This window comes from Schistocerca americana, chromosome 8 (genome assembly GCF_021461395.2).
Source record: "Schistocerca americana isolate TAMUIC-IGC-003095 chromosome 8, iqSchAmer2.1, whole genome shotgun sequence".
NCBI lineage: Eukaryota > Metazoa > Arthropoda > Insecta > Orthoptera > Acrididae > Schistocerca > Schistocerca americana.
Window position 1 is genome coordinate 230,064,298 of NC_060126.1, and position 13,289 is coordinate 230,077,586.

Consider the following 13,289-nt stretch of genomic DNA (forward strand, 5'->3'; position numbering starts at 1 on the left):
AAAACAACTGTCTGGTGCAGTTATTAGATCGGTTATTACTGCTACAATGGCAGGTTATCAAGACTTACGTGAGTTTGAACGTGGCTTTACAGTCGGTGTACGAGCGATGGGACACAACATCTCTTAGGTAGCGACGAAGTGGGGATTTTCCGGTACGCCCATTTCACGAGTGTACCGTGAATATCAGGAGTCCGGTAAAACATCAAATCTACTGACCCGGAAAAAAGATCTTGCAAGAACGGGACCGACGACGACTGAACAGAATCGTTCAACGTGACAGAATTGTAACCCTTCTGAAAATTGCTGCAGATTTCAAAGCTGGGCGATCAGCAAGTATCAGCGTGCGAACGTTTCAACGAAACATCATCGATATGGGCTTTCGGAGCCTGGTCGGCCGAGTCTCGTTTAAAATTATATCGAACGGATGGACGTGTACGGGTATGAAGACAACCTCATGAATCCATGGACGCTACCTGTCAGCAGGGGACTGTTCAAGCTGGTGTGGAGTGTGTGCAGTTGGAGTCATGTGGGACTCCTGATACATTTAGATACGAATCTGACAGGTGACACGTACGTAAGCATCCTGTCTGATCACCTACATCCATTCATGTCCATCTACATCCATACTCCGCAAGCCACCTGACGGTGTGTGGCGGAGGGTACCTTGGGTACCTCTATCGGTTCTCCCTTCTATTCCAGTCTCGTATTTTTCGTGGAAAGAAGGATTGTCGGTATGCCTCTGTGTGGGCTCTAATCTCTCTGATTTTATCCTCATGGTCTCTACGCGAGATATACGTAGGAGGGAGCAATATACTGCTTGACTCTTTGGTGAAGCTATGTTCTCGAAACTTCAACAAAAGCCCGTACCGAGCTACTGAGCGTCTCTCCTGCAGAGTCTTCCACTCGAGTTTATCTATCATCTCCGTAACGCTTTCGCGATTACTAAATGATCCTGTAACGAAGCGCCCTGCTATCCGTTGAATCTTCTCTCTCTCTTCTATCAACCCTATCTGGTGCAGATCCCACACTGCTGAGCAGTATTCAAGCAGTGGGCGAACAAGCGTACTGTAACCTACTTCCTTTGTTTTCGGATTGCATTTCCTTAGGATTCTTCCAATGAATCTGGCATCTGCTTTACCGACGATCAATTTTAGATGATCATTCCATTTTAAATCACTCCTAATGCGTACTCCCAGATAATTTATGGAATTAACTGCTTCCAGTTGCTGACCTGCTATATTGTAGCTAAATGATAAGGGATCTTTCTTTCTATGTATTCGCAGCACATTAAACTTGTCTACATTGAGATTCAGTTTCCATTCCCTGCACCATGCGTCAATTCGCTGTATATCCCCCTGCACAATTTTCCATTGTTACAACTTCTTGATATACCACAACATCATCCGCAAAAAGCCTCAGTGAACTTCCGATGTCGTCCACAAGGTCATTTATGTATATTGTGAATAGCAACGGTCCTACGACACTCCCCTGCGGCACAGCTGAAATCACTCTTACTTCGGAAGACTTCTCTCCATTGAGAATGACATGCTGTGTTCTGTTATCTAGGAACTCTTCAATCCAACCACACAATTTGTCTGATAGTCCATATGCTCTTACTTTGTTCATTAAACGACTGTGGGGAACTGTATCTAACGCCTTGCGAAAGTCAAGAAACACGGCATCTACCTAGGAACCCGTGTCTATGGCACTCTGAGTCTCATTGCGCATTCCGATGGACTTGGGCAATTCCAGCAGGACAATGCGAAAACCCCTCACGTCCGGAATTGCTATAGAGTGGCTCCAGTAATACTCTTCAAAGTTTAAACACTTCCGCTGGCCACCAAACTCTCCAGACATGAACATTATTGAGCATTTCTGGGATTCCTTGCAACTTGCTGTTCATAAGAGATTTCCACCCCCTCGGACTCTTACTGATTTATGGAGAGCCCTGCAGGATTGATGGTGTCAGTTCCTTCCGACACTACTTCAGACATTAATCCAGTCCATGCCATGTCGTGTTGCGGCACTTCTGCGTGCTACACGATATTATGCAGGTGAACCAGTTTCTTTGGCTCTTTAGTGTAAATCAGCCGTATTAAACACTTCGCTCCTCGTAGAGAAATCAAGGATATGCCGGATGTGCGGCAGTAGGATCTGCGGGCTGGAACGAGGAAGCTGTCGGGCCAGTTGTTGGCTTGTACAGTTCCTGGTGCTGCAGGAAGCTCCCGCAGCGAGCCCCAGCAGAAGAGACGCTGTTTTTCCGCAGTTCGCACACATCGCTGCGCCGTCTTCTATACCGAAGGCGCATCAGTTCCGTACGCAGATGACGTCATTCACAGTGACGTTCAGTGGCTACGGGGCCAGTAGCCTAGAGCATCGCATCCGTGTAGAGAACCCGCGCGAGCAGCGGCCGTTCCGGATCGCTAGTTTGCAATATTTCCAGTAACAATTCATCTTCCTCACCTTGTGAACGCAATCTGGAAAATGAATATGTTGCATTACAATCACATCGGTGGTGTACCTTACTTCGAGTCTGCTGCGGTTTTCTGCTGATACTTTTGTGCTGTCAAGTGTACATTAGAGCTGGCAAAAAAGAAGTGATAGAAATAACCGGTTCTGAGAAGTAGCAATGTAATAATCTCTTATCTGTTACTGTCTGCTATTGTCCGCCCCCCGGTAGCTGAGTGGTGCCGGCATGGTAGCTCAGCGTGTTCGGTCAGAGGGTTAGCAGGCCTCTGTAATAAAAAACTGAGTTAAACCGATCAACAACGAACTTAAACGGATGCCTTACGACGTCCGCCCCGAGCAGATGCAACGAACGAAAGCGAGCAAAATGAGATTTAAAAAAAGCGGTCAGCGCGACAGACTGTCAATCCTAAGGGCCCGGGTTCGATTCCCGGTTGGGTCGGAGATTTTCTCCGCTCAGGGACTGGGTGATGTGTTGTCCTAAATCATCATCATTTCATCCCCATCGACGCGCAAGTCGCCGAAGTGGCGTCAAATCGAAAAGACTTGCAGCAGGCGAGCGGTCTACCCGACGGGAGGCCCTAGTCACACGCCATTATTATTACTGTCTGCTATTTTAATAACTGCCAATAGTGTGTGGCTCCTTCTGTTTATCGAAGTGCATACTAGGCTTTCGCACCATCAGATATCTGACCACTGATAAATGAACAGAGCTGAGGGGCGGACCGTCTGTAAGGTATTCTATGGCACTCCGTCTTCAGGCCGCAAGTCGCTCATCGGTACCATCCGACCGCCGTATCATCCTCAGCTGAGGATGCGGATAGGAGGGGCGTGTGGTCAGCACACCGCTCTCCCGGTCGTTTTCTTTGACCGGAGCCGCTACTATTCGGTCGAGTAGCTCCTCAATTGGCATCACGAGGCTGAGTGCACCCCGAAAAATGGCAACAAGGCATGGCGGCTGGATGGTCACCCATCCAAGTGCCGGCCACGCCCGACAGCGCTTAAGTTCGGTGATCTCACGGGAACCGGTGTATCCACTGTGGCAAGGCCGTTGCCCTAAGGTATTCTATAGCTCATGCAAATAACTTGTCAGATGGCACGCAATCTGTTTACCGAAGTGTGTACCTTGCTTTCGTGCTATTTAACTGCGTTGAGTGATCATAAGGAATTTATGCGACTATGGAAATAGCTGTCAGTATAAGAGAGTAAGCTATTTTTTCTGTAGCAGGTGTAAGGGCCAGACTGCGCGCTATCAATTGAAATAACAGTCATCAGATGAGATAGCCTGTAAATTGTTTTTGTGTGGCAGACACTTTTCGGTCACAGTTTCTTTTTTCTGGTAGGTAACTTGGATATTGATAACTATGTACGGTCTCCAGTAGGTCGTAGCAGACGATCATGTTTCCAGAAAATATAGATATTGGAGGGAAAAAAGCACCAGCCGCCAGGGCTTTCCACAGAGTTAATTTCAAATTAACTTCCCAATGAACTAGAAGCTTGAAACTTTCAACATAGCTTAGAAGCGGATGATTGTGCAATACGTATTAAGTCTGTTTCGTGTCTGGTGCGTAGCGGAGGGTAGTTTGTTTTTCTGTCTGTTATTTCGCACAAATTGATTTAGAGACTCGAAACTTTCAATACCGCTCAGAACCGGATGATAGTGCACTATGAACCCGCTTTCTTGTCTGGTGTGTGGCGGAGGGTAATTTTTGTTGGTTGGTTGGTTGATGAGGGGGAGAGGACCAGACAGATATCATAGGTCCCAGGGTAATTTTTGTACCTCTACTCCAATGGAATGTTTCGCGATTTAATGTAATAGGAAGAAATATATTGACTTAGATGAGATACTCAAACAAACCTGAAATTTACGAGATGTATCTATCGCAACTCATTAAAACGTTTGAAATTGATTGAAAAATTCCCCAAACACACAGGACTAAAAAGCAGAAAATCATTATTTAAATAAAAACTTTTTAATGTAACATGTTTTTAATACGGACTAAAAAGTATAACATAATTTCTCATAGCCCCATACAGATAGCCTTCAGAATTTGTGCTTGTGAATTTTATTTACATCAAGTAGTGTGTAGGCTTAGGGATCGTAGACCTCAGCAGTTTGGTCCCATAAGACCTTAACACAAATTTCCAATTTTGTTACCTATGACAATACGAAAAACATGGGGCGCATGCAGTAGATAATACTAAGGAACGTACAGAGTAGCTGCCGATCACAAAAATCACACATTTCATATCATTCGCAATCGAATAAATTTGTTGGTGACTTTGTTGAAATATTTACACATCCGTTATCTATTATATGCGCCCCACGTTTTTCGTTTCATTTTTGTAAGTATTGTTATGGCTAATAAAAATTCACGAGAACAAATTTTGAGGACTATATGCAAGGGGTTAGGAAACTTTAAGGGTCTAGGAGAAATTATTTTATACTTTTTAGTTCTTTTTAAAAAGTGTTGTAAACAATGCTAAACGTAAGAGATGAAGTCACCGACGACCTGGAGAAATGTAATTAGTTATTGTCACACTAAAAAAGTAAGACTGACACTAGCCTAGCTAAAGAAATTTTGCAGAAATCGCGCAGTTTTTCAAACCTCACATAAAACTTTACTCTCAGTTTTATCAAATAGAATATCATATGGTAGAGTAAGCGAATGTATCACGTTATGTTTATTTTTGTGTTGTATTTCGTGGCCCTTCAGTTACTGCAGTAAGTGAGCAGCTTCATTGCCTGTAGTATTCAACTTGTATACTAGTACAGACTTGCAAAAGCATCTCTTTAATATTTTACCTGAAATAGTGCTGTGGCAAAATTGCGTAAACTTTCTGCACCAGCTTCGATAATTATATTTCTGATGGCGACCCATGACTTACGTACATCTAACATGAAACACCGATAACTCATCAAACATCAACTGAAATGACAGTTACTCAGCTAAGGTTATGAAGCGATTCAGTTGAGATTCCTGCCAGGTCACAATACCCGCAGTTTTAATTATACTCATCAATTAAACTGATGGATTTCACCTACCTAGTTACTTAACTGTTCTCCCGCGTGGTGAATTCTGTAGTAAAAATAACTGCTAAAAGTAACTAGTATAAGAAAATAACTGTAACGGTTATACGTATACTCCTAATAACTGTTTGGCCCACCTGTTGTGCACATGTTACGCGGTTTGGGTCACTTACTAGCATTAGCGAGTGACCGGGTCCGGTGCCACGTCCCTTTCATTTCGTCCATGGATAAGTATTATTAGAAATGACTCCATTAACCCTTTGTAATAAATATTATGGGTTCATGAAACTGTTCCTTCGTTGACGCAGTATGCCTTGACGATGGCAGTGAACGCGTGCATGTGATGTGGCACTCACGTGCTGCGATATTCACGGGAGAGACGGTACAGCAACGCACCAGCTGAACACAGCAGCTGAAAGCAGCTGCACGGGAAGGCGTGACCCCAACGTAACGAGTACAGTTGCCTGCAGCGGCTCAGGCTTCCATTTTCCCGAGGCGACCTTGCCTGCCGTCTACTTCACAGCAGCTGCGGTGTTACGTTACGTAATGCGCACGCCGTGGATAAACGGCATCACTTCTGCTGCTCCAGAGACAATTTAGTTTTAACATCCCGTCAACATCGAGACAGTGTACAAGCTCGGACAGGGAAGGATGGGGACAGAATGTTGCTACGTTCTTTTCACAAGAACCATTCTAACATCCACCGTAGCCGATTTATGGAAATCACTGAAAATCTAAATCGCGAGAGCCGAATGGGATCTGTTTAACGCCAGTGCTCACGAATACCAGACCATTGTGCCAGCCGCTGCTGTATCTCGCTTGTTTTTTTTTCTTTTTTCCTTGTGCTGTTAATCCACAAAACGTTTGAGGCATATGGCAGCAATGTTTTACTCTTGCAAGGTTTTCAGGTAGAACAAAACAGTGGTCAAAGCAAGGGCAGATTAAAAGGGTCAAAACTCAGTTAAAAACAAACGGTAATTTTTGTAATATATGTATACGACCTGGCACTACTTCCAGACAAAGAAACCACAGCAATAAGGCAGTAGAACTACTCAAAGAGTGCGCAGTAAAACTAGGGCTACAAAATATGGCTCTGAGCACTATGCGACTTAACTTCTGAGGTCATCAGTCGCCTAGAACTTAGAACTAATTAAACCTAACTAACCTAAGGACATCACACACATCCATGCCTGAGGCAGGATTCGAACCTGCGCCGTAGCGGTCGCTCAGTTCCAGTCTGTAGCGCCTAGAACCGCACGGCCACTCCGGTCGGCAACTAGTGCTACAGATCTCCTTCCAAAAAACAGAGTTCTTCTGCACGAAATTCAACATACTGAATTTAAACACAAAATATGGCAAAATAAACAGAGTAACACATTTTAAACACCTAGGGTAAGTGAGTCGAACCGACAGGAAAGGAGAAAATCACGCAAAACACCACGTTACTGAAGATGAAGAGAGCCTTCTACAAAACAGAGGGTATTTACAACAAAAAACGTCTGTCCACCTCCATCAATATTCGTCACTACAATACTGTAATCAAACCTGAGGTGGTATACGGCTGCGAAACACTGACTCTAAACACCAAGGGCGACTTAGAGAAAATCCCCACAAAGAAAAATTATCAGGAAAATTATTGGACCAAAACTCACAGACGAAGGATACAGGCTTCACTCCAGAGACACCACAGAGAAGAAATTGTCCAATCTCGCAGCGGTCATTAGAAAATGCGACTAAAATTTTACGGCTACATCGGCAGACTTGCACAGACCAGACTCAACAAGAGAATACTCACATACATACAGAGGCTCAAAACCACTACACCTTGGATGGCACAAGTCCAAATTGATCTGGAAAAGGCACAGGTAGATTCAACGGACATCATGGACAAAAGCGTCTATGGACAGGAAACACCAAATGGGAAGTAATGTCAGAGAAGACAGCACTTAAGGCCCAAAGACCCAAGAGGACCGAAGAAAGGAAGAGGGCCTTTAGCGAACAAATAAAAGAGTACTGGAAGAACAGAAAGACCAAGTAGTAATACATGCTTTGCGTGTTCTGATAAAGGCCTGTAATATACAGGGTAGTCCATTGACAGTGACCGGGCGAAATATCTCACGAAATAAGCATCAAACGAAAAAATTACAAAGAACGAAACACGTCTAGCTTGAAGGGGGAAACCAGATGGCGCTATGGTTGGCCCGCTAGATGGCGCTGCCATAGGTCAAACGGACATCAATTGCGTTTTTTTAAATACGGAAGGCGAACTACTCGCTGTTGAGAGGAATGTCGTTACACATATTTCCAAATGCATTGAGGTTGGCGGATATCACTGTGAGCATTTATTGCATTAATGTGGTATTTACAGGTAATCACGCTATAACAGCATACGTTCTCAGAAATGATAAGTTCACAGAGGTACATGTATCACATTGGAACAACCGAAATAAAATGTTCAAATGCACCTACGTTCTGTATTTTAATTTTAAAAAACCTACCTGTTACCAACTGTTCGCCTAAAATTGTGAGCCATATGTTTGTGACTATTACAACGCCATCTATCGCAAGCGAAAAAAGAGGTCCAACTAAAACATTCATATTTCTTTATATACTGCACGAATATGAAATAAAAAATGGGGTTCCTATTTAAAAAAACGCAGTTGATATCCGTTTGACCTATGGCAGCGCCATCTAAGCAGGCCAACCATAGCGCCATCTGGTGTCCCCCTTCGAGATATACAAGTTTCGTTCTTTGTAGTTTTTTCGTTTTACGCTTATTTCGTGAGATATTTGGCCTGGTCACGATCAATGGACCACCCTGTATATACGTCTTCCTCAGGAACTGTTAAAGAGATTTCTACAACATTTTCTCTGATGAATCTCTTTGCAACTTGAATTTATCGAATAGGACAATTTTCGTCATTTTGAAATTGTGATTCTGTAAATATAATATAAAATTGTCTCAGATCTCAGCTTACACTTACAGTTTTAAAATTTACTCTTGCGGCAACATTTATTGGGTTTATAGAAATAAGTAAACAAATTTCGTAATTCTAGCTTCTATAGATTCTGAGAAAATCACGGTTTTTCAGGACCTGCAATTTAAAGTTCAAGCCAACGTTTTTTTCGTATGGCATCTTTTCAGAGGGCCCCAGATTTGTGCTCAGGGTCCTCTTTCCCATTAAGGCTTCTCTTCTAGTTTCCTGTTTTCTGCCTTCTTTCCTTTACCGGATCTTCAACTCACTTTTCAACTGTAGAGATTTCCCATCTCAAAGCGCATTCTCTCTAATACCTCCATCCTGCCTACATTCCCATATATATATACAAAAGCTGCATCGCAGGTTGGAATTCTGACAACTGTAACAGATGAAAATGTAGTTTTGGGGCATCGTTTCCGTGTGAGTGAATTTAGAGGCCCATTTCGATTCTTGGTTGTGCATGAACACACATTTTTAGAAGTTCAGTATTCACAGCCTTTTAGATGTGCAATAATTATCGAACTATTAAAATAGCACTACTAGTCTTGCCTACTACGAGTAAGCAAATGAAACGTTCCACCCTTTACTGTATAAAACTTTTGATAGGGTAGAATTCACCCACAGTAAAGCGAATTATCGTTATTTACCTCGGTTTTAGATAGCAATGGGTTGCGTACAGCCGATATTACAACTTTTTTGTGCCGTTAACGTTTCATTAATTTTTCACGTATCAGTATCATTCTTAGCTTGTCGCTATTTAGTCCATTCTGGACGTTCCATCGCAGCTGTTCCACGCTGCAAACGTACTAGTCCCCGAGCTTGGAACATACTCTTTCCTTCGTTAACGGTTCAAATTATACAAACGTGACACGCTGTAGAGAAGTGAAAAATTCAAAATTTAGATTCAGTTTTGTGTATAGTTCCATGTGTTATTTAACAATAAATGAAAGACTGAAATCTAGTTATTTTTGTTCAAATTGCTCTGAGCACTATGGGACTTAACATCTGTGGTCATCAGTCCCCTACAACTTAGAACTACTTAAACCTAACTAACCTAAGGACATCACACACATCCATGCCCGAGGCAGGATTCGAACCTGCGACCGTAGCAGCCGCGCGGTTCCGGACTGCGCGCCTAGAACCGCTAGACCACCGCGGCCGGCCGTTATTTTTGTGTGGAATTGTTCTGGAAGAGACGAAAGTAACAAAATTGCACAGCGCAATACTTGTGGTCAAACAGTTTCACAACTACCGTGAGTAACCGGAGAAAAACATCCGGAGCTAAGGCATCGAACAATAAGTTTGTCAACTCACATACAAAGTGCTGTCGTAAAGCGAACTGTTTCGCTGACTTCACTGGCACGGCCTATGTGGCACCAATTAAATAGCTAAAAGGTTTGCGGAACGTATTACCCGATTGAAAATGGAATTTTGTAATATATTATTCGTAATTAATAGTTTAACTCATTCCTCCCTATCAGCGGCTCCAGATTGGGTTTTTTCGCTGTTTTGGGGAAATTTATTTGGAAGAACTTTTGGGGAAATGGAAATCTTGAGGAAATTTTTTTGGAGCAAAATCTCGGTACTGTGAAAATTGGAAAGTATTTTATTTTCCTAGCGTCACCACTAATTCCATCTCTGATATTTTAGTTCGAACGACACATAGTTTCTTAGATATCCACTCTCTTCAAATCAGTCGATATATCTTTTCTTTTGTGGAAGACGTATACAGGTTCACCAGGCTGATACCTCTCCGTGACATCACATCTCCAGTTTCGACCGTTTAGGATGTCTATCGACTTTCGTGTTCGTATCGACTTCTGAGAACAAGCCATACTGGATTTCGTCGTTTTAGTTGAAGCTTGTATTTGATGGGTTTTATGTTGTAGCGTATGTCCTATGAATGCATGGTGATCTCTCGAAAATGCGTCGTCCTTGATATAATTTGTTGTCATTAAACGTAAGGTAATGACAGATCGGCGGTTTAGAGGCTTCAGGAAGTGTAAGTAAGAAACACAGGCACAGATTTTATACGTTTACTGCAGGGTAATGCACAGAGGCGTCCAGTTGCAAAGTTCGATAATGGAAAATCAATAAAAGTATGAAAAAAGTGCGAAGCAAGCAAATGTGGCAGTTTTTTCATGTTTGCAGTCAGGCTATACTTTTTATTTACAATTTAAAAATTTTGGTTTATAATACAAAATTCAGTCTCTCAAAGCTGCCAACACCGATGGCAAATAATAGTTTAAAGGACTGGATAGGTTTAACATATTTGGGGGGAAAGTTGCCGAAATGGGAATTATTTTGCCTGCTATGGAGGAATTTCGGAAACTCAATCTGGAAACGCTGCTGCTAAGGTTCCCTTTCTGCTCACCGGAAAAACTTACAACAGGTGTCTCTCCCATAACGGCCCAGGAGCTGCTCGCGGCCAATGTGTACATTTCCGAGTACCGTGATTGCGAGCGTCATATGAGCCGCTCGGCTCCAGATTGCAAGCGCACTCTTTACAAACGCGACACTCAATTTGTCCAAAGCTTTCTCTTAATGAAGTCTTACTATAAAACACATCGAACTCTTTCTCTAGTTCTCCACGCTACTCTATCCTGTACCAGCCGCTTCATCTCCGAATAACTAATTCAAACGTCTTCTAATGTCAGTTCACTGTCCGGATGTTTCCATATGTGGCACCAGTTTTGGGAGCTCATTATTTTTATCAACTTGTAAATCAGTTCGGACACGTCTGATACTTTGATCCCTATTGTACAGATGAAAATGGGCTGACTCCTTCTACACGTAAATTAATTTTCAATTAAATGGCATTAAACTGCTCAAAATAAGAGAACGGCACGGCGTTGTATTTTAGACGTTTGAACGAAACATTTACTGTACATTACGTGTTGTTCGAAAAGCTCAATGAACAAAATTATACCCTATACTAAGTTGACTAAGGTTTTTATCAACATTTACCAACATATCATAAACTAGATTTAATTGATATCATCGTCACCTGTGTTTCAGATCGAGAAGTGTTCATCTTGCCCTTGCAAACTTCCTCGTGAGGCAAGGCTCAGCCGCATTCCGCTGCACATTGGTGAGTTCTGTTATTCACAGTAGAAGTGTAGCAAATAATGATAAAAATGTCTTCGACTGATGTGTCGCCGGCCGGTGTGGCCGAGCGGTTCTAGCCACTTCAGTATGGAACCGCGCGACCGCCACGGCCGCAAGTTCGAATCCTGTCTCGGGCATGGATGTGTGTGGTGTCCTTAGGTTAGTTAGGTTTAAGTAGTTCTAAGTTCTAGGGTACTGATGACTTCAGATGTTAAGTCCCATAGTGCTCAGAGCCATTTGAACCATTTTTTGATGTGTCAGCAGTTGTAGGCAGCGGATACAAGGTAGGACTTTATACTAGATATTCAAAGACATACAGCTGCACGTGTAAAATTTACACCTTTACGGTATTCACACGCAGCCTCAAGTTGTCAGCGGCAACGGTAATCCACCTGTAGCATTTACAAGTGTTCGTGTAACTGCTTACTGCCCTTGGTTCGGCTTATTAGTCGCTTCTAGTAACTGATGATGGTGGCGCCAGCAACGATGGTAATCTTCCAGTATTTGTAACGTCTTCCGCCGAATCGTTGCTTGCGCCGATTTAATAAAGAGGCGCGGAAGGATACTATTTTCCCCCTTGAGGGCGGGGCCATTAGTGGCTACCTTCTCCAGCGTCACCGGTCTGTTTTGCGCCGAGTGACTTAGATTTCGGACACGATTCCAGCTTCGTGTGCGGTCGGCGTAAACACTGCCGATACTGCAGTTGTACTCATATCTTTTCTCCCGATTGATCCGTGATTGCAGAAAAACAGTGCGAGCTCACCTTGATGAAAACATTTTGTTTTTGTTGTTTTTTTTAAATTCCCGAATTATTTTAATGAGCAACAGTTACCTATCAGAAACTTTTCTTAATTTTAAATACCTGAACTCTAGACAGACTGTCAGTCTGCAAAAGAGTTTGTGCACAAAACACTTGTACCGCGTATACCTGAATACTGCTCAAGTATGTAGGACATATCATGCTGCTCAGAAAACTCCACAACCGGCATTCAGGCCAGAAACTATGCTTGTTCTTGAGCCTCTAAGTATCGATTCCACATGATGGTGTAGATAAAATTAGACAAATGACGGATCATACAGACGCGTACAGCAGCTGCTTTTCCCATGGTCCATCCATGTATGGAACAGGAAGATACCTGAATATATGACACAACAGCAAACATCGTCTACCACAGAATTCACAATGATTTTCAGAGTATATATGTAAATGTAGAAAAATATGTTCGACTGCAAAAATGTGTTTTGCAACGTGGCAATAGGTAAGGATACAAGTGAAAACAGCTGAACAGAACTTAAGAAAATGAGATTTTAGAGAAAAAACTAAGCAGTAGGGCTAATGGTTTGTTTAAATGAGATGTCGATTCGCGCCCTGTTTGGTGAATCAGAGCTGGCAAAGTAATAGTGTGTAATTCTACTGCAATTAACCAGGACTTGTGAAACAGTAACTTTCCCATTTTATTCTGAGTATACGATGCTCAACAGTTTTATATAAAAATATGTGAAAAGCTGCAACAGCTGCCCCAGACTTTGAACGAAAGGGGTAGATCGCAGTAAAGGACGTGGATGATTACATATTTCAAGTTACAGCTGATGAAGATCGCGATATCGTCATAGATAATACTTGCACAGATGTGCCAATGAAACTTCGTGACCCGTACACAAACATGTAATTTCTATTTCAGTAGCACGCAGTACAGTTCTACCAT

General features: G+C 42.6%; 1 protein-coding gene across 3 annotated transcripts in view; it reads left to right on the forward strand.

Moving 5' to 3' along the window:
- LOC124625759 (actin cytoskeleton-regulatory complex protein PAN1-like) overlaps window positions 1-13,289 on the forward strand; it is a 278,818-nt gene that overhangs the window by 97,243 nt on the left and 168,286 nt on the right. For all 3 annotated transcript variants that reach the window (XM_047149198.1, XM_047149202.1, XM_047149200.1), the window contains exon 2: window positions 11,494-11,566. The gene's annotated coding sequence lies outside the window, so the exon portion shown is untranslated. The remainder of the gene's footprint in view (window positions 1-11,493; window positions 11,567-13,289) is intronic.